The sequence below is a fragment of the Somniosus microcephalus genome, unplaced genomic scaffold (genome assembly GCF_052327205.1).
Source record: "Somniosus microcephalus isolate GS21.2 unplaced genomic scaffold, FLI_Smic_1.0 scaffold19, whole genome shotgun sequence".
NCBI classification, from domain to species: Eukaryota; Metazoa; Chordata; class Chondrichthyes; order Squaliformes; family Somniosidae; genus Somniosus; species Somniosus microcephalus.
The window spans coordinates 968175-991064 of NW_028225206.1; the positions used below are offsets into that span (position 1 = coordinate 968175).

At 50.1% G+C, this 22890-nt stretch overlaps 1 long non-coding RNA gene across 1 annotated transcript; it reads left to right on the forward strand.

The window, feature by feature from the left end:
• Nucleotides 1-391: 391 nt before the first annotated feature.
• Nucleotides 392-22236, forward strand: LOC147083910 (uncharacterized). The gene is made up of 5 exons (XR_015075950.1): nt 392-477; nt 3878-3986; nt 6020-6125; nt 19228-19356; nt 20690-22236. It is a non-coding gene; the product is annotated as an uncharacterized LOC147083910 (long non-coding RNA).
• Nucleotides 22237-22890: the final 654 nt, after the last annotated feature.

The following is a 22890-nucleotide window of genomic DNA, read 5'->3' on the forward strand; positions in this document are numbered from 1 at the left end:
AACTGGATTGGGCTCAGTTCAGATAGCGTGCCGATACTCACTGATGGTGCTCATACCTAAAGAATGGTCGATTGGACGAGGTTTTGGAGGGCCAGTGCCCCCCCTGTAAAACTGTCCCCACCACAGGCAGCATCTTCAGGAGAGATGGGGAGGTGGCTCTAACTCACAAGGAAGGCTGGGGAAACGGATGGGCCAGTTAATCCCCGGGAGTCTCCCATCCGTCAGCGAGCATGGAGGGGCAGATTTCCAGTCTCATCCCCTGGTGCAGGCCGGGTGACAATCTGAGACTTGGAACACAAAGAGGGGAGAAACAGAACCAGTGCGCGGAGGAAGAGAGCAGACAATGAGAGTGATCGAATGCTGAGAGATTCCACTGATCCCAATCATCTGATTTCCAGGAGCTCAGCGTTACAGTGAATATAATGGATACAGTGACTCGTACAGATGGGCCAGATTTTACAATGATGAGACGCCAAGGTGAGCGACATCCCATTCAGGTAGAGAATATGGTGCTTGGGTGTAGGGGGCTATCGTAACCATGGCTGCTCAAAGTGGAGATCTGGAGCCCTCTGTCCTGTCGATGCTTAGAGCAACAATTTGCCTGAAATAGTGATTATCAGAATTGGCCATCTGAGCGCCTTTAGTACTCCCGCTGTTGATGGTGACCTTGAACAAAAACCACCCGTGTTCCAGCTCGGCTCACTTGGAAGCACTCTCGTCTCGGACTCCAAAGGCTGTGGGCTCAGGCCTCGATGCAGGACGAGGGCACATAGTCTAGGCTGCCCGAGGTGCCACCTGCCTTTTGAAGTGGATGTTAAAGATCCCGTGCCATCATTGTAGAACAGCGGGAAGTTCTCCCAGTATCCTGGCCAACACACCTCCCTCAACTAACACCCCCAAAAATGGATTAACTGGTTATTCACCTGATTGCTGTTTGTGTGATCTTGCTTTGTACGGATTAGCTGCTGTGTTTGCCCATATAACAGTGACTTCAATGTATTTCATTGAGTGTGAAGTGCTCTGGGACATTTCTGAGATGATATGAGGTGTTGCGTCAGAGCGATTCCGCCTGACCGCCTGGGCCCCTGAAGGTGTTGGGACTCCAGCTGAACACAAAGTGCAGATCTGGATACCCTCTTCTTTTGGAATGGGATTATGTATCTCCGGCTTTGATTTGGGTTGTAGAACAGAAAGAAAGTGAGTGGGGAAGAGTGCAGGAAGTGGGTCTCTGAGCGCCCACTTTATAGAACTTAAAAAAAAAAAATATTTTGGGGGCAAGTTATCAAAAGACTCTCCAAACTTGAGCTATTTGCATTGGGAGAAGTGCTGATTGAGAGACAAGGTCAGGCAGGTTTGAATTATGTGAAGAATGCAAGATAATTGCAGAAGACACAAGACCTAAATTAAAGCTCATGGAATTGAAGGCAAATTACTGACCTAGTGAGGAGATTGGTTCTGCGGTGGAAGACAGGGAGCAGGGATAATGGGCGTGTACTCGAGTTGGAAGGAAGTGACTAGTGGTGTCCCACAAGGATCTGTGCTGGGGCCTCAACTATTCACTATATTTATTAACACATTAGAGAGCCGTACATCCAAGTTTGCCAATGACACAGATTGGTGGTATAGTAAGTCGTGTAGACAGGAGCATAAAATTACAAAGAGCCATTGAGAGATTCAGTGAGTGGGCAAAACCCTGGCAGATGGATTTCAACCCAGGTAAGTGTGAGGTCATCCATTTTGGGCCAAGAAAGGATGGATCTGAGTATTCTCTAAATGGTGAAAAGCTGGGAACAGTGGAGGGCCCAAGAGATTTAGGGCACCGTGTACACAGATCACTAAAATGTAGTCAGGTACAAAAAATAATCAAAAGGCAAATGGAATGTTAGCCTTTATATCGAGAGGGGTAGAATTTTTTTTAATTCGTTCATGGGATGTGGGCGTCGCTGGCAAGGACAGCATTTATTGCCCATCTCTAGTTGCCCTTGAGAAGGTGGTGGTGAGCCGCCTTCTTGAACCGCTGCAGTCCGTGTGGTGATGGTACTCCCACAGTGCTGTTAGTGAGGGAGTTCCAGGATTTTGACCCAGCAACGATGAAGGAACGGCCGATATACTTCCAAGTCAGGATGATGTGTGACTTGGAGGGGAACTTGGAGATGGTGGTGTTCCCATGCGCCTGCTGTCCTTGTCCTTCTAGGTGGCAGAGGTCACGGGTTTGGGAGGTGCTGCCGAAGAAGCCTTGGCGAGTTGCTGCAGTGCATCTTGGAGATGGTACACACTGCAGCCACGGTACGCCTGTGGTGGAGGGAGTGAAAGTTTAAGGTGGTGGATGGAGTGTCAATCAAGCGGGCTGCTTTGACCTGGATGGTGTCGAGCTTCTTGAGTGTTATTGGAGCTGCAAGTGGAGAGTATTCCATCCCACTCCTTACTTGTGCCTTGTAGATGGTGGAAAGGCTTTGGGGAGACAGGAGGTGAGACATTCGCTGCAGAATACCCAGCCTCTGACCTGCTCTTGCTGCCACAGTATTTATGTGTCTGGTCCAGTTAAGTTTCTGGTCAATGGTGACCCCCAGGATGTTGATGCTGGGGGATTCGGCGATGGTAATGCCATTGAATGTCGAGGGGCGGTGGTTAGACTCTCGCTTGTTGGAGATGGTCATTGCCTGGCACTTGTGTGGCACGAATGTTACCTGCCACTTATCAGCCCAAGCCTGAATGTTGTCCAGATCGTGCTACATGGGGGCATGGACTGGTTCATTATCTGAGGAGTTGCGAATGGAACTGAACACTGTGCAGTCATCAGCAAACATCCCCATTTCTGACCTTATGATGGAGGGAAGGTCATTGATGAAACAGCTGAAGATGGTTGGGCCTCAGACACTGCCCTGAGGAAGTTCTGTTACAGAAGGTTAGAGGCTAAAGTCAGAGAAACGCGAGCTGATGTCTCCAGTAACTCACTCCCGGGTATCCATTATTGTTTATATAAACCCCCGAACCCCTCAATTAGAATCCAGCCTGTAACTCACTCCCGGGTATCTGTTATTCTATATATAAACCCCCGAACCCCTCGATTAGATTCCAGCCTGTAACGCACTCCCAGGTATCTGTTATTCTATATATAATCCCCCCCGAACCCCTCGATTAGATTCCAGCCTGTAACTCACTCCCGGGTATTTGTTATTCTATATATAAACCCCCGAACCCCTCGAATAGATTCCAGCCTGTAACTCACTCCCGGGTATCTGTTATTCTATATATAAACCCCCGAACCCCTCGATTAGATTCCAGCCTGTAACTCACTCCCGGGTATCTGTTATTCTATATATAAACCCCCAAACCCCTTGATTAGATTCCAGCCTGTAACTCACTCCCGGGTATCCGTTATTCTATATATAACCCCCCGAACCCCTTGATTAGATTCCAGCCTGTAACTCACTCCCGGGTATCCGTTATTCTATATATAAACCCCCTGTAGGACAGAACTGAATAAGGTAGAAAATTGCGTTAGACTAATATCCTGGCAATACACTCGGCATCAGTGAGAAATTTCAGGGTTTTACCTTGTTAGAAAATGCCGCTGATGTTGGTCACTGCTCCAGTGAGGGAGGCACCACCTTCAGGAGAGTGGGCAGAGACAACCTGTCTGTGAAAGGGCAGATTGTACATGGTCTGTGAAAAGAAAGTGTCTGAAGGGGCATTTGCTGTCCGTAGTTTCATTTGTTCTGGCGGATTGCCAATATTTCAGTTGCTCTGGGAATTAAGTTTATTTTCACTATCTAAATAAATCACCACCCGTGCCACATTAATACCTTGGGGAGTGGGGAGTGAATATTCGGGGTCTTTGCAAACAGAAATATTCATCCCATTTCCATTTTTCCAGGGATTCCTGGCTGAGGCGCAGTACAGAGATAGTGGCCATTGATGCTATTAACTTTCGCAACCCCATGGACCAGTAACAACCTCGGTTTTTGGAGAGGGAGCTGAGAAAGGTAAGTCCTGAGACAGGAAGAACACAACCCAGCAAAGGAAACTGGCCGCCTTCGACATCCGTGGTCACACAGCTTGAAACGGATGCAAAGTGTGTAGTAACCAACTTAAAGGCGAGCAGGTCCTGTTGGGAACCCACACACAGTACCAGCGTATAGTGAGAGCGGCCCACAGGTTAGCTCCTGATCTTAATCACAGGGCTTCAGGGTGACAGCCAGGCAAGGATTACTGCGCACAACATTACTTCACCTCGTGCGTTTTTAAGTTTCAGGATTCATTGAAGTCCGAGGTTGATTGAAACAGGTACAATTTTTTGAAATTCTAAAAACGCAATCAGCGGCCCCTGCAGACTTACAAACTGTATCTTGCAGCCGGCCTGAACTCCAGTCTGTATCTAACCAGCTGTCTGATTGGCGAGCTGGATGTGAAAAGTGGACCCTTGCCTGAGCCTGCCTGCTCGGTCCTGATCTCGGTCACACACCGAGGTGACCATGGGTGCAGCCACCTGGTGTCCACTAGCGGGAACCCCTGGACATCGCTTCATTGATGCCAATTTACAAATGATCTAAATTTACACATTTTAGTTGGGACGAGCCAAGGGGGTTTCTCATTACTGGTCACCATTAGTGGTCACTTCCTTCTGGAGGGTGTGGGCCCTTGGAGCTGCTCTCCGGGCTTGGCTAGAGTCACCCCACTGGCGTGAGCAAAGCGGTCTACTTTGCTTCAACTTTCTGCTCTCGCCTCCCAACAGCCAGTTTCACAGCAGAGGCCAGGGAGAAGGTTCACCCATTCGTAGCCAACGACGTCCATTTGGGAAAAGGGAGAGAATAACTTATTATTTAAAATACTTAAAGGTATCAGCAGCAAAATTAGAATTATACATTTTAGTCACTGGTCACAGATAAGATTGTGGAAATGATTTGGGTTTCTGCCCCTCTCCTCTCGACCTGCTGGTGTGGCTTGGGGCTGCCACAGTCGCTGCTGTTCCACTCACTGCTAAAGGAACTTGTCCCATCTGGTACTGAGCCACAGCGATCCTTGCTTAGATCACTGGTCAGTGTGGAGTTAGCTGGGCCTTGCCAGCCCAGTGTTGGGGCTGCTGCGGTGGGGGGAGGGGACAGTGGGGGATGGGATGGTGGGGGAGGGGACGGTGGGGGAGGGGACGGTGGCGGAGGGGGAAGGTGGCGGAGGGGGATGGTGGGGGAGGGATGGTGGGGGAGGGGACGGTGGGGGAGGGGATGATGGGGGAGGGGACGGTGGGGGAGGGGACGGTGGGGGAAGGGACGGTGGGGAGGGGACGGAGGGGGAGGGGATGGTGGGCGAGGGGACGGTGGGGGAGGGGGACGTTGGGGAGGGGACGGTGGGGGAGGGGATGGTGGGGGAGGGGACGGTGGGGGAGGGACGGTGGGGATGGTGGGGGAGGGACAGTGGGGGAGGGATGGTGGGCGGAGGGGATGGTGGGTGGAGGGGACGGTGGGGGAGGGGACGGTGGGGGAGGGACGGTGGTCGGAGGGGATGGTGGGGGAGGGGACGGTGGGGGAGGGGACGGTGGGAGAGGGACGGTGGGGGAGAGGACAGTGGGGGAGGGACGGTGGGGGAGGTGACGGTGGGGGAGGGACGGTGGGGGAGGGGACGGTGGGTGGGGGAGGGGACGGTGGGGGGATGGGATGGTGGGGGGAGGGGATGGTGGGGGAGGGATGGTGGGCGGAGGGGACGGTGGGGGAGGGGATGTTGGGGGAGGGGATGGTGGGGGAAGGGACGGTGGGGGAGGTGATGCTGGGGGAGGGGACGGTGGGGGAGGGATGGTTGACAGAGAACGGTGGGGGGACGGGACGGGGTGGGACGGGATGGGGTGGGGGTGGGACAGGATGCGCAGGACGGTGGGGGGGGCGAGACTGGACCAAGCCAGTGTCAGCACCTTCTGGAGAAGAGAGGCGAAGGCTGGAAATAAAAGGCGTCTCTGACTGCATTTTGTTTGTTGGTCAGATTTAACGGCTTTGAGTCTGGTGCCTTTAATGCTGTGTCTCCTCTGAAGGCTTCCTGTGGATTCTCACACTGTGTGATACCAGCCAATCAGCATTCCGCCATCGCCACCGGCAACTGGGGCTGTGAAGCATACAAAGGGGATGTACAGCTTAAAGGTTGGTTGATTGTTAAACTGCCGTTAGTAAAAGACCACCTCAAGTGGAGTACAACCATCTGAGGCCACTGTGGGTGAGAAATTCATTATAGCCCAGGAGTGGGCGCTAACTTTGGAAAAGTTTGAGATTTAACGCCATGCGCGAATGAATCTTGCTGCACACAAAGTTCAGTGTAGTCGCTCAGAGAATGGATGGCAGCGCTAAATCAAGTGCTAACGGCTTAGCTCAGTGGCGTTACACTCAAAACACTAACCAATGTCAGGTGCAGCCTAATCGAAGGTCATCATTGCCACAGGCTCTTTCCAGTTCTTAGAGGGGAGGTTCATTGATGCTGCAGAACCTCATTCTCAGCATTGCTGCCTGTGAACCTGTGTCAGCAAGCAGGAGCAGGCCAAGCCCAAGGAGCCGGATGATTCAAGCAGCTGTATTCATGGCCGATCAACGGCCCAGGGAGAGAGCCCGCAGATTCTGCAACCAAGCATTGGAGGAGTTGGTCTTCGCTGTGGAGAGACAGAGGGCTGTGCTGTACCCAGCAAGTGGCAGGAGGCCCTCACCGCAAGTCTTCCACACCATGTGGAGGGAGGTAGCCCAGCAGGTCTCGGGCAGCACTGTGGTCCCCAGGACCCACACACAGAGCAGGAAGAAATTTAACAACCTCACTCGTGTGGTCAGGGTGAGTCAACGCTTCAACAAATGCTACATACCACCATCTGAGCCACAATCTTCTTACACTGCCCAAAGCACCACTCCCCCAGCACTCATCCACCAACAATCTCTACCTACCAACACTCACACCCACATCTCACACCTTGCAAACAATGGCAGCTATTCAACTGTGGCAGGCACATCTCCCAAACACCTTGCTCCGCACTCACTCACACACTTTCCTTTCTCTTGCAGGCCAAGGTCACTCACAACAGGAGGGAGCAGGAGCACACAGGCGGGGGAAAACCTGACACCCGACCACTGTCTGAGCTGGAGGAGAGTGCTGCAGATTATTGGGTGCCAGGTGGTGGGCGTTGTGGCCACCAGCAATGTTGACCCTCTTAGGGACAACAATGGTATGTTCATCCCTACTCCTCCTCCTCACATCCCACTTCCCCCTCACCACACAAGCCTTTCCCACTTTCCAGCTAATCATGCTGTATGCATGCCTTTCTCCCTTCCTGCCCCCTCCCCTCACCTTAAGGAAAGATAGGCAAAAAGGAAAAGGAGGTGGGGTAGCACTGCTGGTTAAAAAGGGATTAACACAATTGTAGGAAAGATATTGGCTCTGAAGATGTGGAATCTGTATGGGTAGAACTGAGAAATACCATAGGGCAGAAAACGTTAGTGGGAGTGGTATATAAACCACCAAACAATAATGTGGTGGTTGGGGATGGCATTAAAAGGGAAATTAGAGATGCGTGCAATAAGGGCACAGCAGTTATCATGGGTGACTTTAATCTACATATAGATTGGGCTAACCAAATTAGTAACAATACAGTGGAGGAGGAATTCCTGGAGTGTATACGGGATGGTTTCCTGGACCAATATGTCGAGGAACCAACTAGATATCAGGCCATCTTATATTGGGTATTATGTAATGAGAAAGGATTAACTAGCAATATTGTTGGGCGAGGCCCCTTGGGTCGGAGCGATCATAATATGATAGAATTCTTAATTAAGATGGAGAGTGAAGTAGTTGACACAGAGACTAGGGTCCTGAATTTAAATAAAGGAAACTATGATGGTATGAGGCGAGAGTTGGTTACGATTGATTGGGGAATGTCACTCAAAGGGTTGACGGTGGATAGGCAATGGCAAACATTCAAAGATCGCATGAATGAACTCCAGAATCTGTTCATCCCAGTTTGGCATAAAAAAAAAAGCTGACTCAAACGTGGCTAACAAGGGAAATTAGGGATAGCATAAGATCCAAGGAGAGGACATATAAATTGGCCAGAAAAAGCAGTAAACCTGAGGATTGGAAGCAGTTTAGGATTCTGCAAAGGAGGAAAAAAGGGATTAATTAAGAGGGGGAAAATAGAGTATGAGAGTAAGCTTTCAGGGAACATAAAAACTGACTGAAAAAGCTTTTATAGATATGTGAAGAGAAAAAGATTGGTGAAGTCAAGCGTAGGTCCCTTGCAGTCAGAATCAGGGGAATTTATAATGGGGAACAAAGAAATGGCAGAACAATTAAATACATACTTTGGTTCTGTCTTCACAAAGGAGGACACAAATAACCTCCCAGAGATGTCGGGGAACATAGGTTCTAATGAGAGGGAGGAACTGAAAGAAATCAATATTTGTAGGGAAATGGTGTTCGGGAAATTGACAGGATTGAAGGCCGATAAATCCCCAGGGCCTGATAATCTACATCCGAGGTACTTAAGGAAGTGGCCCTAGAAATAGTAGATGCATTGCTGGTCATCTTCCAAAACTCTATAGACTCTGGAACAGTACCCATGGATTGGAGGGTAGCTAATGTTACCCCACTATTCAAAAAAGGTGGTAGAGAGAAAACGGGGAATTATAGACTGGTAAGCCTGACATTGGTAGTGGGGAAAATGCTAGAGTGCATTATAACAATGTAATAGCAGAGCACTTGGGAAACAGTGACAGGATCGGACAAAGTCAACATGGATTTACAAAAGGTAAACCGTGCTTGACTAATCTACTGGAATTTTCTGAGGATGTAGCTGGTAAAATTGATAAGGAAGAACCAGTGGATGTGGTGTATTTGCACTTTCAGAAGGCTTTCGATAAGGTCCCGCATAAGAGATTAGCGTGTAAAGTTAAGGCACGTAGGATTGGGGGCAAGGTATTGACTTGGATAGAGAACTGGTTGGCAGACAGAAAGCAAAGAGTTGGAATAATCGGGTCTTTTTCCAAGTGGCAGGCAGTGACTAGTGCGGCACCGCAGGGATCGGACGTGGGACCCCAGCTATTCACAATATACTAATAATCTAGGCGAGGGAATTGGATGTAATATCTCCAAGTTTGCAGACGACACAAAGCTGGGTGGGAGTGTGTGCTGTAAGGAGGATGCCGAGAAACTCCAGTATGATTTGGACAGGTTGGGTGATTGGGCAGACACATGGCAGATGCAATATAATGTGGATAAATGCGAGCTTATCCACTTTGGTGTCAAAAACAGGAAGGCAGATTATTATTTGAATGGCAATGGATTGGGAGAAGGGAAAGTGCAACGAGACCTGGGTGTCCTTGTGCACCAGTCGCTGAAGGTAAGCATGCAGGTGCAGCAGGCGGTTAAGAAGGCAAATGGTATGTTGGCCTTTGAAGCGAGAGGGTTTGAGTACAGGAACAAAGATGTCTTGCTGCTGTTGTACAGGGCCTTGGTGAGACCGCACCTTGAGTATTGTGTGCAGTTTTGGTCACCTTATCTGAGGAAGGATGTTCTTGCCATGGAGGGAGTTCAGCAAAGATTTACCAGGCTGATACCTGGGATGGCAGGAATGACGTATGAGGAGAGATTCGGTCGATTGGGCTTATACTCGCTGGAGTTTAGAAGAATGAGAGGGGATCTCATTGAAACTTATAAAATACTAACAGGACTAGATAGACTGGATGCAGGAAGGATGTTCCCGATGGCCGGGGAGTCCAGAACCAGGGGTCACAGTCGAAGGATAAGGGGTAAGCCATTTAGGACTGAGATGAGGAGGAATTTCTTCACCCAGAGAGTGGTGAACCTGTGGAATTCTCGACCACAAAAGGCAGTTGATGCCATTTCATTAAATATGTTCAAGAAGGAGTTAGATATATTTCTTAAGGCTAAAGGGATCAAGGGATATGGAGAGAAGGCAGGAACAGGGTACTGAATTTGGATGATCAGCCATGATTGCATTGAGGGCGGAGCAGGCTCGAGGGCCGAATGGCCTATTCCTGCTCCTGTCTTCTATGTTTCTATGTTAACCCGACTCTTGTGCCTTTATGCTTTCAGATAATGAGCAAGCAGCTGAGCATCCTGTCCCTGAGGGTACCACAGAGAGTGAGGCGGAAGAAGAGGAGGACGAAGAACACACTGTGTCACTGCATGTCTCACCCACAGGCACCAGCTCAGATACTGGCACTACGCGTTCTTTAGAGGCTAGTATAGTAGCGGGATCTGCACAGGGTCATGCACCGGGGACAAGTGGGCTGCAGCAAGGCCAGGGGGAAAGGGTAGCATGAGCGTCAGCTCCCCGGAGGGCGAGTTCTGCTGCACAGGACTCAGTTGAGGACGTTGATGGGGAGCTCTTTAGAAGAAGGGTGATGGGCATGCACACGGAGGTGATAGGTGCAATGGCAAGGGTGCCCGAGAGCCTCTCGGCAATGGGAAGGAGCGTGGAGGAGTCCGCCTCCAACATTGCACAGAGCTCTGTACACACCATGGAGCCTGTCATTTCCAGTCTGGAAAGGACGGTGAACTCCCTGAGAAACAGTGGAGACCCAGACCTGTTGCCGCGTGTGATGGGCAATGTCGCAGCTTCCATTGCAGCAAAGACTGAAGCCATGCAACGTCTTAGTGCTGTAATGCAGACTATGCTTGGTGCCATCGATTCTCAGACTGCTTTCACGCAGTCTCAGCTTGATGCCACATAAGCTCTGGCTGCTGCCATCGTGGCTGGGTCGACCACCGTCCACCGGAGTTTTCACGGTCATAGAGTTTAGAGTCATAGGCCTAGACATTCAGTAAGGCGCTGCCAGCTTTGCAGCCAGTTACCGCCCAAAGAGGGCCTCTGCGCCAATAGAGGAGTTTGCACTGATATTCAGCGCCGCGGTAATGGCGGCGGTAGCCGTTAGCACTGCGCGGGCACCAATGACGTCATCGGTGTGCGCAGTGCCCCGCTACCGCCCCGCTACCGGCCCGACCCCCATATTGAGTTGCGGCCACCTCTTCCGCAGCAGCCGCAAACAGCGATCAGAAAACGGGGCCGTACTGTAGCCTTAATGGGGCGCTTTAAAGTGGAGGTGCGGCCGGCCGCTTTTTCGGCGGCCGCCTGCCCGCACTTCCTTCCCCGGCCTCCTCCACCACCACCCCCCTGTGGCATTGCCAGCTGCTTTCCGCAAACCCGGCACTTCTCCGTGGTGCCGGGCTAATTTGCCGGCACTATCCAGCGGCGACCTCCCCGTTGCAGGCACCTCCCCCTTAAGAGAAGGAGGAGGCCTGCAGTACCGCAGCCTGCCGCTCTGCAGCGGGTGGCGCAGCGGCGCCTAGAGCGCTGAAATTCAGTTTCAGCGCCCCAAGCGGGGGCGGGCACACCCTGGAATAGCGCCCGGTTCCGACTTGGGGCGCAAAAACTGAATATCTGACGGTCGCAACTGGCTCCGTGCTCAGTGCTAACTTTTGGGCGCACGCCAGCTGGCGGGCCCAAAGTGAATTTCTATGCCATAGAGTTTTACAGCACAGAAAGAGGCCCTTCGGCCCATCGTGTCTGCGCCGTCCATCAAGCCCTGTCCAATCTAATCCCATTTTCCAGCATTTGGTCCATAGCCTTGTATGCAATGGCATTTCAAGTGCTCATCCAAATGCTTCTTGAATGTTGTGAGGGTTCCTGCCTCTACCACCCTTTCAGGCAGTGAGTTCCAGACTCCAACCACCCTCTGGGTGAAAAAGTTCCTCCTCAAATCCCCTCTAAACCTCCTGCCCCTTACCTTGAATCTATGCCCCCTTGTTATTGACCCCCCTACTAAGGGGAAAAGTTCCTCTTTATCTACCCTATCTATGCCCCTCATCATTTTGTACACCTCAATCAGGTCCCCCCTCAGCCTTCTTTGCTCCAAGGAAAACAACCCCAGCCTGTTTAGTCTTTCTTCATAGCTGAGGCGCTCCATCCCAGGTAACATCCTGCTGAATCTTCTCTGCACCCTCTCCAAAGCAATCACATCCTTCCTATAGTGAGGCGACCAGAACTGCACACAGTGCTCCAGCTGTGGCCTTACCAGCGTTTTGTACAGCTCCATCATAACCTCCCTGCTCTTATATTCTATGCCTCGGCTAATGAAGGCAAGTATCCCATATGCCTTTTTAACCACCTTATCTACCTGTTCCGCTGCCTTCAGGGATCTATGTACATGTACACCAAGGTCCCTCTGACCCTCTGTACTTCCTAGGGTCCTACCACTCATTGTGTATTCCTTTGCCTTATTTGTCCGTCCAAAATGCATCACCTCGCACTTTTCAGGGTTAAATTCCATTTGCCACTTTTCCGCCCATCTGACCAACCCGTTTATATCGTCCTGTAGCCTGAGGCTTTCCTCCTCGCAATTTACCACCCCACCAATTTTCGTGGCATCTGCGAACTTACTGATCATACCTTTTACATTCTCATCCAAATCATTTATGTAGATCACAAACAGCAAGGGACCCAGCACCGATCCCTGAGGTACCCCACTGGACACAGGCTTCCAGTCACAAAAGCAACCTTCGACCATCACCCTCTGCCTCCTGCCACTCAGCCACTTTAGGATCCAACGTGCCAAGGCACCCTGGATCCCATGGGCTCTTACCTTCTTGACCAGTGGGACTTTGTCAAAAGCCTTACTGAAGTCCATGTATACCACATCCACAGCATTTCCCTCATCCACCCCTCTAGTCACCCCCTCGAAAAATTCAATCAGATTGGTCAGATATGATTTACCCTTGACAAAGCCATGCTGACTATCCCCGATTAATCCTTGCCTCTCCAAGTGGAGACTAATTTTGTCCCTCAGAATTTTTTCCAATAATTTCCCTACCACAGATGTTAGGCTCACTGGCCTGTAATTCCCTGGTTTATCCCTGCTACCCTTCTTGAATAATGGTACTACGTTAGCTGTTCTCCAGTCCTCTGGTACATCCCCTGTGGCCAGAGAGGTTCTGAAAATTTGTGTCAGAGCCCCTGCAATCTCCTCCTTTGCCTCACTCAGCAGCCTGGGATACATCTCGTCCGGGCCTAGGGATTTATCCACTTTTTGGCCTCCTAAAACCACTAGTACCTCCTCCCTCTCGATGCTAATATGTTCAAGTATATCACAGTCCCCTTGCCCGATTTCTATGTCTACATCGCCTTTCTCCATAGTGAACACAGATGCAAAATATTCATTTAAAACCCCGCCTACATCATCTGGCTCTACACACAGATTGCCACTTTGGTCCCTAATGGGCCCTACCCTTTCCCTGGTTATCCTCTTGCCCTTAATATACTTATAACACATCTTAGGATTTTCCTTTATTTTGCTCGCCAGTGTTATTTCATGGCCCCTCCTCGCTCTCCTAATTTCTTTTTTAAGTATGCCCCTGCACTTTTTATACTCCTCTAGGGCTTCCTCCATCTTTAGTCTTTTGTAACTGCCAAAAGCCCCCCTTTTTTTCCTAATGCATTTTTGTATATCCCTTGTCATCCAAGGTTCCCTTTGCTTGTTGGTCCCACCCTTGACCTTTACGGGAACATGTTGGCGTTGTACTCTCTCTATTTCCCTTCTGAAAGTCTCCCACTGCTTTGTTGTGGATTTTCCTATAAGTAGCTGCTCCCAGTCCACTTTGGCCAGATCCTGCCTTATCATATTAAAATCGGCCTTCCCCCAATTTAGAACCCTTATTTCCGCGCTGTCTTTGTCTTTTTCCATGACCACCTTAAATCTCACCGAATTATGGTCACTGTCGCCAAAATGCTCTCCTACTGACACTTCCACCACTTGCCCGGCTACATTCCCTAGAATTAGGTCCAGTACCGCCCCCTCTCTTGTAGGACTTTCTACATGTTGGCTCAAAAAGCTCTCCTGGATGCACTTTAAGAATTCTGCACCCTCTAAGCCTTTCACACTCTGACTATCCCAATTAATATTGGGGAAGTTGAAATCCCCCACTATTATTACCCTATTATTTTCGCACTGCTCTGAGATTTGCCTACATATCTGTTCCTCTATCTCCCCCTGACTGTTTGGGGGCCTATAGTACACTCCCAGCAAAGTGCTTGCCCCCTTTTTGTTTTTAAGTTCTACCCATATGGCCTCATTAGAGGAACCCGCTAATATATCATCCCTCCTTACAGCAGTAATTGACTCCTTAATTAATATTGCAACACCCCCTCCCCTTTTACACCCCCCTCTGTCTCGCCTGAAGATTCTATACCCCGGAATATTGAGCTGCCAGTCACAGAATCACAGAAACCCCACAGTGCAGATAGAGGCCATTTCTATCTCCCTCAACCATGTCTCCGTGATAGCAACAATGTGTTCATGTGTTCAACAACAACTTCAGTTCATCCACCTTATTTGCAAGACTACTTGCATTAAAATAAATGCCTTCCAGCCTTGCCATATTCCCTTTTGCCTTCACATATTTGCTCTGCCTTCCCAGCTGACTTGTTTTTTCCTCCGTATTTGGCTATAAATCACCCCCTACTATAGCTCCACTCTGTATCCCATCCCCCTGCCAAGTTAGTTTAAACCCCCCCCAACAGTGCTAGCAAACCTCCCCGCAAGGATATTGGTCCCCCTCTGGTTCAGGTGTAAACCGTCCGACTTGTACAAGTCCCACCTTTCCCAGAAGCAGACCCAGTGATCCAGGAAACTAAAGCCCTCCCTCCTGCACCATTCCTTTAGCCACGCATTCATCTGTTCTATCTTCCTATTCCTATACTCACTAGCACGTGGCACCAGGAGTAATCCAGAGATTACAACCTTTGAGGTCCTGCTCTTTAATCTTCTACCTAGCTCCTTAAATTCTTGCTTCAGGGCCTCATCCCTCTTTTTACCTATGTCGTTGGTACCAATGTGGACCACGACCTCTGGCTGTTCGCCCTCCCCCTCCAGAATGCCCTGCAGCCGCTCAGTGACATCCTTGACCCTGGCACCAGGGAGGCAAGAAACCATCCTGGATTCACGTCTACAGCCACAGAAACGCCTGTCTGTTCCCCTTACTATAGAATCCCCTACCACTATTGCTCGCCCACTCTTTTTCCTCCCTTCCTGGGCAGCAGGAGCACCCCCAGTGCCAGGAAGTTGGCTGCTGCTGCCTTCCCCTGATAAATCATCCCCCCAACAGTATCCAAAGCGGTATACCTGGTTGAAAGGGGGATGGCCACAGGGGTCCCCTGCACTACCTGCCTGCTTCTATTGTTCCGCCTGGTGGTCACCCATTTCCCTTCTGCCTGTGCAGCCCTACCCTGCGGTGTGACCAACTCACTGTACGAGTAATTCGCGACCCTCTCAGTACCGTGAATGCTCCACAACCCATCCGCCCACAGCTCCAGCGCCCCAAGACGGCCCATTAGTAGCTGCAGCTGGATGCATTTCTGGCACACGTGTTGGTCAGGGACACTGGCAGCGTCCCTGAATTCCCACATAGAGCAAGAGGAGCATATCACGGGGCTGGGCCCTCCTGGCATGACCTACCCCTTTCATCAATTTAAATTAAATTAATTCAATACCACCAGTAAAGTAAGCCTTACCTGGTCTCTGGAGCCCTTTGTAGGCCCGCTCTACCGCTGAAGCACCCGCCGAAGCTCTGAGGCCTTGCCTCACCTTGACTCACCCAACTCTCAGCACTCTGTTGAAAACCGCACTCAGTGCAAAATCGCACTTCAAAGCCTGTTTTTATAGGCCCTGAAACAAAGACTTGCTGAGCCCAGCTACATGAGAACCAGGTTAACCAGATTACTCCAGTTTCCCTTGTTAACTGCCTTCAGCGGCTCTGAGTTGTAGGACTTGTTTATCCCTTTTTAACCCTGCTTAAAGCTGGGAAATTTAGATTTTAAACAGTAAACAATACACAGTAAATGTGAAACAAACAAAAGTTTGATTTCAGCAAACAGTTAACACTCCCTGACTCACCCAACTCTCAGCACTCTGTTGAAAACCGCACTCAGTGCAAAATCGCACTTCAAAGCCTGTTTTTATGGGCCCTGAAACAAAGACTTGCTGAGCCCAGCTACATGAGAACCAGGTTAACCAGATTACTCCAGTTTCCCTTGTTAACTGCCTTCAGCTGCTCTGAGTTGTAGGACTTGTTTATCCCTTTTTAACCCTGCTTAAAGCTGGGAAATTTAGATTTTAAACAGTACACAGTAAATGTGAAACAAACAAAAGTTTGATTTCAGCAACCAGTTAAGACTCCCTGACTCACCCAACTCTCAGCACTCTGTTGAAAACCGCACTCAGTGTCACGGTGTCACAGCAGGCCAGCAATCTGTGCTCCAGCAGATTGGCAGTGATGCTGAGGTGCTGCCTCGGGGGAGTGGCAGTGTGTCAGTGGAGCAGGAAGTTACTGTCCTCTCTCAGGATGACAGCATTCCTGCTTCCACCACTGGCACTCCGCCATTGCCCTTGTCGCTGCCTGTCATCCAGCCAGCCCAGACTGCTGCCGCCAATGCTGAGGTGGTGCAGTCTACAGCCGGGCCTTCCAGGCCCAGAGCTGGTCGAGTGCGATCCACAAGGCCATCTGAAGTCTCCCGCACGGACACTCAGCAGCCTTCCCCCCACCGTGCTGCAGCCGTTGGGCCAACATTTGGTAGGAGCACTAGGGTAGGCAAAGGCACAGTAACAAGAGGCACTAAGGGATTGCACCAGGGTGAATAGTTAATAGTGTTGTTGCAAATATGTGTTCACTGATTATTATTAATTGGCTTTGGATGATTTTGTGATGTCGCTCATTTCAGCGTTGTGCTGTGATGTGACCTGCGACAGGGATGGAATGATGGGGATGTGGTGAGCAATGGGGATCTGGGGTTTAATTTATTGGAACTGCAGTCTGATGAGGCTGTCACGGACCGCCCTTCCAGAAGAAAGATTGAGTGGCTGCCTCCTCCCTCGCTCCTGCTCCTCCTCCTCCTCCTCTTTCTCTTCCTCCTTTCCCTCGTCCTCCTCCTCCTCCCTCTCTTCCTCTTCCTGAGGTTGTTTCGCAGTCCCTGGTGGCAACAGCTGGGCCCTCATGATGGCCAAGTTGTGGAGCATGCAGCAGACCACAACGAAATGGGACACCAGCTCAGCCGAGTACTGAAGGGCTCCTCCCGAGCGGTCAAGGCACTGGAACCGTTGCTTGAGCACTCCAATGGTCTGTTCGATGATGTTCCTGGTGGCAGCATGGCTCTCAGTATATGAGTGCTGAGCAGGTGTGTTGGGGTTGTGGAGGGGAGTCATGAGCCAGGTGGAGACCGGATAGCCCTGGTCTCCAGCCAGCCAGCCGCGAGCTTGATGTGATGGCTGGAAGAGTGCTGGCACACCGGTCTGGCGCAGGATGAAGGCATCGTGGGTGCTGCCAGGATAGCGGGCATTCACATTGAGGATTTGCTGTCTGTGGTCACACACCAACTGCACATTAAGTGAGTGGTAGTCTTTGCAGTTACGGAGACCTCAGGCAAAGCCATGTGGGTGCAGTCATTGGCGCCCTGCACCATGGGGAAGCCCGCTATCCTGGCAAAGCCACATGCACGTTTGTCCTGCTTCTCTCTGGTGATGGGGAATGAAATGTAGTCCCTTCTCCTACTGTAGAGTACCTCTGTGACCTCCCGGATGCAGCGATGGTCTGCGAACTGGCAGATGTTCGCTATATCTCCTGTTGCAGACTGGAAGGAACCACTGACGAAGAAATTGAGGGCGACGGTGACCTTGACTGCCACAGAGAGAGCCATGGTCGACCTGATCTGAGGCTCGAGGTCTGGTTGCAGGAGGTGGCCACATCCTTGCTGAAGCAGAGCCTTCTAATGCACTGCTCCTCGCTTAATTGGAGGAAGGAGAAGTGCTCTCGGAATACCCTCGGAGGGTAAGGCCTCCTGTTGAGAGCCCTGATGGCCCTCCTCCTCCCTCAGGCCACATCTTGCAATCTTTCTCGCTTCCTCCTCTCCCTCTGCTGTAGACCCTGGAGGGCGAGGTTGACTGCCAGTACAGCCCCCATTAATGTAACGATGTGTAGCACTTTGAAAGTTTGTCAGAATAAATGTAACTAATTTTTAGTGGCCACAACACTCCTGATACTAAAGAACTTTTAAATGACTGAATTAAACTCTTGTACAATCGCAAACTGAAACAGCACTAACCTGACAGCTGCGACTGATCCCTTTAAATAGCGCCCCTGGAGCCGACATATGCCTGCTTCACGCCCCCTCCCATTACCGCTGTTGGGCGAGTCGCTAAGGCAGGGGATGATGCTTAATTTGGCAGATTGGGCGCCCAGTGACCTTTGCACACTCACTGACGTTACGATTTGCCTGCTGCTGAAGTCCCCGGCGCTAATCGTAGCGGCGGTGCTACGGGGGTGGGAGGTCGAATTTGGCATGCGCTGCTGGATTCACCTCACCGCGGTGCTACTGCCTCAGTGCCCCGTTAGCGCCCTGCCAGGCGCTAAGCTACCGAATTTCTCCCCGTGAGTTTTGCAAGTTGGGTAAATACTGCAGTTGTAGTACCAGCACGCTGCTGCTGGTGGAGCTATCGATTCAGTGGAAGGTGCTGGTCTCAGCACTGCCACCTGAAGGAAGTGGGTGGCATTAGCGCCCAGGAAGAGAAGAGAGACTTGCATTTCTATAGCGCCTTTCACGACCACCAGACATCCCAAAGCGCATCACAGCCAATGAAGAACTTTTTGGAGTGCAGTTACTGTTGTAATGTGGGAAACGCAGCAGCCAATTTGTGCACAGCAAGCTCCCACAAACAGCACTGTGATAATGACCAGAGAAGCTGCAAATCTTCTGCTGTGTCCTGAATGGAAAATAAAAATCCACCAGAGACAAAGAGCCAGGTGCTTGCATCCATGGGAACAATTCTAGAAACACCCATTTATATAGCGCCTTTAACATAAAATGGCCCAAGTTACACAGACAAAGATTGCTCACACTGGCACAGATACAGGGAATAAGAGGGCGTCAGCACCAGGATCAGAAGAATTTTTGATCGTGCAGAGGGTTATTTGAACCTTGAACATTTTACCACGCGTGGCTGCTGTGGCAGAGCCCCACACATCATTTAAATGGGAACTGGATTCAGTATTTGAAAAGGAAGACGGTAAAGGTATAGAGGAAGGGCAGGATTAGAGTCGAAGGCTGCAGTTGCAGAACGGGCACCAGTGCAGACCTGAGGTGCCTCACGGCCTCCTTCTGTGCTGTAATTATTATGACTCTGAAATCATGCTTTCTTTCCACAGCTCTCCTTCAGATAATGGCAGCTGCTCAGGCACAGAGGGACGTGGTGTACTTTACTTTTGGGGACAGGGCCTTGATGAGAAGCATATATGAAATGCATCAGTTTTTGCAAAGGAAAGATGTCACAGTGGGTAAGTACCAACCAAACTAGAAGATGGATAGTGTACGGTGTGAGCTCAGAGACAGCAGCGGTTTCTGGTATTTTCTGCTCGACGCCATTGGATAGTGATCAGGAACAGGAGCCACAGCTGCTCAAACGTTAGGTCAATGTGTAGTTGTCAATGCTTTTGTGACGGTTCTAACTGTCGAGAACATGAAAGAGCAGGAGTAGAGGGCCCATCAATAAAGCCATCCAGTGGCATCACTCGGGGAAAGATGAGGAATACCTACACCACCAGTTTACCGAGACCTTCAGCACTTGTGTGAAGGCGAGCTGCTGTAATGGCTCAGTTGAAAATTAACCTCCCAACGTGAGACTGGGGTTTAGAGGAGGATCCCTGGTTCCATTCCTGCTTCGTGCTTTGTTAGCAGAGTTAAAGCAGGGCCTTGGTGAGTTGCTATAATTCACATCATCATTCTTATCGGGTGTGGGGGAATGGGCCAAAATCAGCCCAGCTCCTGGTCTTGATTAGTATATCTTGCTTGTATGTAGTTGTGTGCGTGTTCGTGGGTGGGTGTGTGTTCGTGGGTGGGTGTGTGTTCGTGGGTGTGTGGGTGTGCGTGGGTTCGTGTGTGCATGTGGGTGTGTGTGCGTGCGTGTGTGTTCGTGTTCTTGGGGTGTGTGTGTGTTCATGTGTGCGTGCGTGTTCGTGGGTGCGTGTGTGTTCGTGTTCATGGGTGTGTTCGTGTGGGTGTGAGTGTGGGTGTGAGTGTGAGTGTGGCTGTGGGTGTGAGTGTGGGTTTGAGAGTGCGTGTGGGTGTCAGTGTGTGTGTGGGTGTGTGGGTGGGGTGTGGTGTGTGTGTGTGTGTGCGTGCATGTTCATGGGTGTGTGTGTGTTCGTGTGTGTGCGTGTTCGTGGGTGCATTTGTGTTCGTATTCATGGGTGTGTTCATGTGGGTGTGAGTGTGGGTGTGAGTGTGGCTGTGGGTGTGAGTGTGGCTGTGGGTGTGAGTGTGGGTGTGAGAGTGTGTGTGGGCGTCGGTGTGGGTGTGGGTTGGTGTGGGTGTGAGTGTGGGGTGCGGTGTGGGTGTGTGTGTGTGCGCTTGTGTGGACAGACAGACATGGTAAAGGTAGAATCAGGTGCATATGTGAAGCCCCAAGCGGCTGAATAGCCTGCCACTACTTACTGTCCAAGCACAGATTAACACACTGATCCGGGGGAGGGAGGCTACGGCTAACACCCGTGGGATTGTACCCCAGCAAGCGGCGGTACCTTCAGGAGAGGAGGCAAGAAATTAAGTGAAAAACCTTGGCGAGCTGGTTTGAGTGTAATGTCATCAAACATTCTGCTGCTTTTCTCATAGGGCAACTTTACAACATTTTGGAGAAGTACTCGAGAACAGATTTTGGAACAAGCAGAGCCAGAGATCTATACGAGTTCATTCAGAACAATGTGAACTGTTTAAAGGTGCGAATCTGATCACCAGCAGCAAATGACAGAAAGACGCTCAGTGCATTGATGGAGGAGAGGATCTCATTTATAATTCATTCCTCAAATCAACAGGGTTCTTAAACATTGAAAATCAGGGGCCAGAGATTTATTAAGCTTACAGCACAGGCAATAGTCCTTAAACATACACTTAAAAAAGACAGCATTTACAACTGAGGCTGGCTGCTTTAGTCGGGGACTGAAACGTGTCACAGCTTCGAGCTCAGTGTACAGGTTGATCAGACCTTGTGGTATCTGTACAAACACACACCTTTTATATCTTTTTCTTACCCCGCTCGATGTGACTACCCACATGTTTCTGCATTAAGATTGTACAAAAGTTAAATTACGGCCCTATATAAGGTGAATTTTAATCAGCTTGTCCCCTTATCGATAATTTTAGTTTTGTTTACTTAGAGTTATTTTTCTGTTGTGTTAATGAGACTCCTTACTCTGTTATCTTATCGCTAGTTTCTGCTATTCTACCAGGTGAAACCTTTGATTGTAAGTGTGTCTTTGATTCGGTGCCATTCCATACCAGCCAATCTTCTGCTTCTACAGAAACCCCAATTAAAAAGGAGGATGTATCCCCAGAGGGTTTCCTTTGTTTTTCACACACTTGTTATCAACTGATTAAAGTTCTGTGAAATATCTGGATCAGTCTGCACTGGGATGTCTTTAGGTTTACTGAAGTGATTAAACTGACCACTGCTTCGAGATCAGCCTTAGTTCAGTGGTCACCGCATCTAAATTAACTTAACAAGCAAAGGTGAAAGGTTAACATTGCCACACTATGAAGAGAGCTCAGCAGCAGTACAGCGTCAGTCGGCTTCGGGCCAGTCTGATTAACCCTGTGCTTATAGCATTAGGGTCAGGGTTGGTTTTACAGAGATTGTGAGCACAGGAAGCGATGCTACAGCTGGGCAAATACCAACCAGGTGCGAAGTGAGAGCCTGAAGCTGTCTCATGCATTTTTACACAGATTCCCAAGGGCCGTTTCATTTCATAGTGAGTCATCCGTCTTTCGGATGAGACGTTAAACCGAGATCCAGTCTACTCTCTCGGGTGGATGTAAAAGATCCCATAACACTATATTGTAGAGCAGGAGAGTTCTCCCCGGTGTCCTGGCCAATACTTATCCCTCAATAAATATCACTGAAACAGATTAACTGGTCATTATCTCATCGCTGTTTGTGGGAGCTTGCTGTGCACAAATTGGCTGCCACGTTTCTACATTACAACAGTGAGTCCAGTCCAAAGTCCTTCGTTGGCTGTAAAGCCTTTGGGACATCCTGAGGTCGTGAAAGGCGTTATATAAATGCAAGTCTTTCTTTCTTTATAAGTGTTAAGTGGTTCTCCAACCCAAATTGTTCTTATCTTGTACATCCTAATCCAAATTAAAAACTTAAAATAATGTTGAAAGGAACGAGAATTTCTTTTGATGGGGAACAGGAGCACTCACTACATTTCACCGTCACTGTCAGTGACTGACTGACACTACACCCCGTGGGATGTCTGTACAACCGCAATAGGATAGAATCAGAGCAATGAACCCAAGCCGAGGCCTCTCACCTGCCCCTCACTCTCTCTCTTAGATCCGCCGGTCTAATGTGCACAGCAGTTGTTCAGATCAGCGCCCGTACGGTGAGGGGCCAACACGCCTGCTTTCACACCAGGGCGGCTGAGACATAGACCCAGCTTATTTTTTTATTTGTTTATGGGATGTGGGCATCGCTGGCAAGGCCGGCATTTATTGCCCATCCCTAGTTGCCCTTGAGAAGGTGGTGGTGACCCGCCTTCTTGAACCGCTGCAGTCCGTGTGGTGAAGGTGCTCCCACAGTGCTGTTAGGGAGGGAGTTCCAGGATTCTGACCCAGCGACGATGAAGGATCGGCGATAATTCTGCTTATAAAAGCAGAAGTCCCTTTTGCCCCATGATGTGGTGGGGTGGGGGCATTAGTTAGTAAAGTTCTCAATGAACTCTCACCAACAGTAAATATCACACCTTCAGCTATCAGGCTGTCCTGGTGCTAGTCCGTGACGCTCCCATCCAGTTTTGGACGGGGAGGGGGTGGTG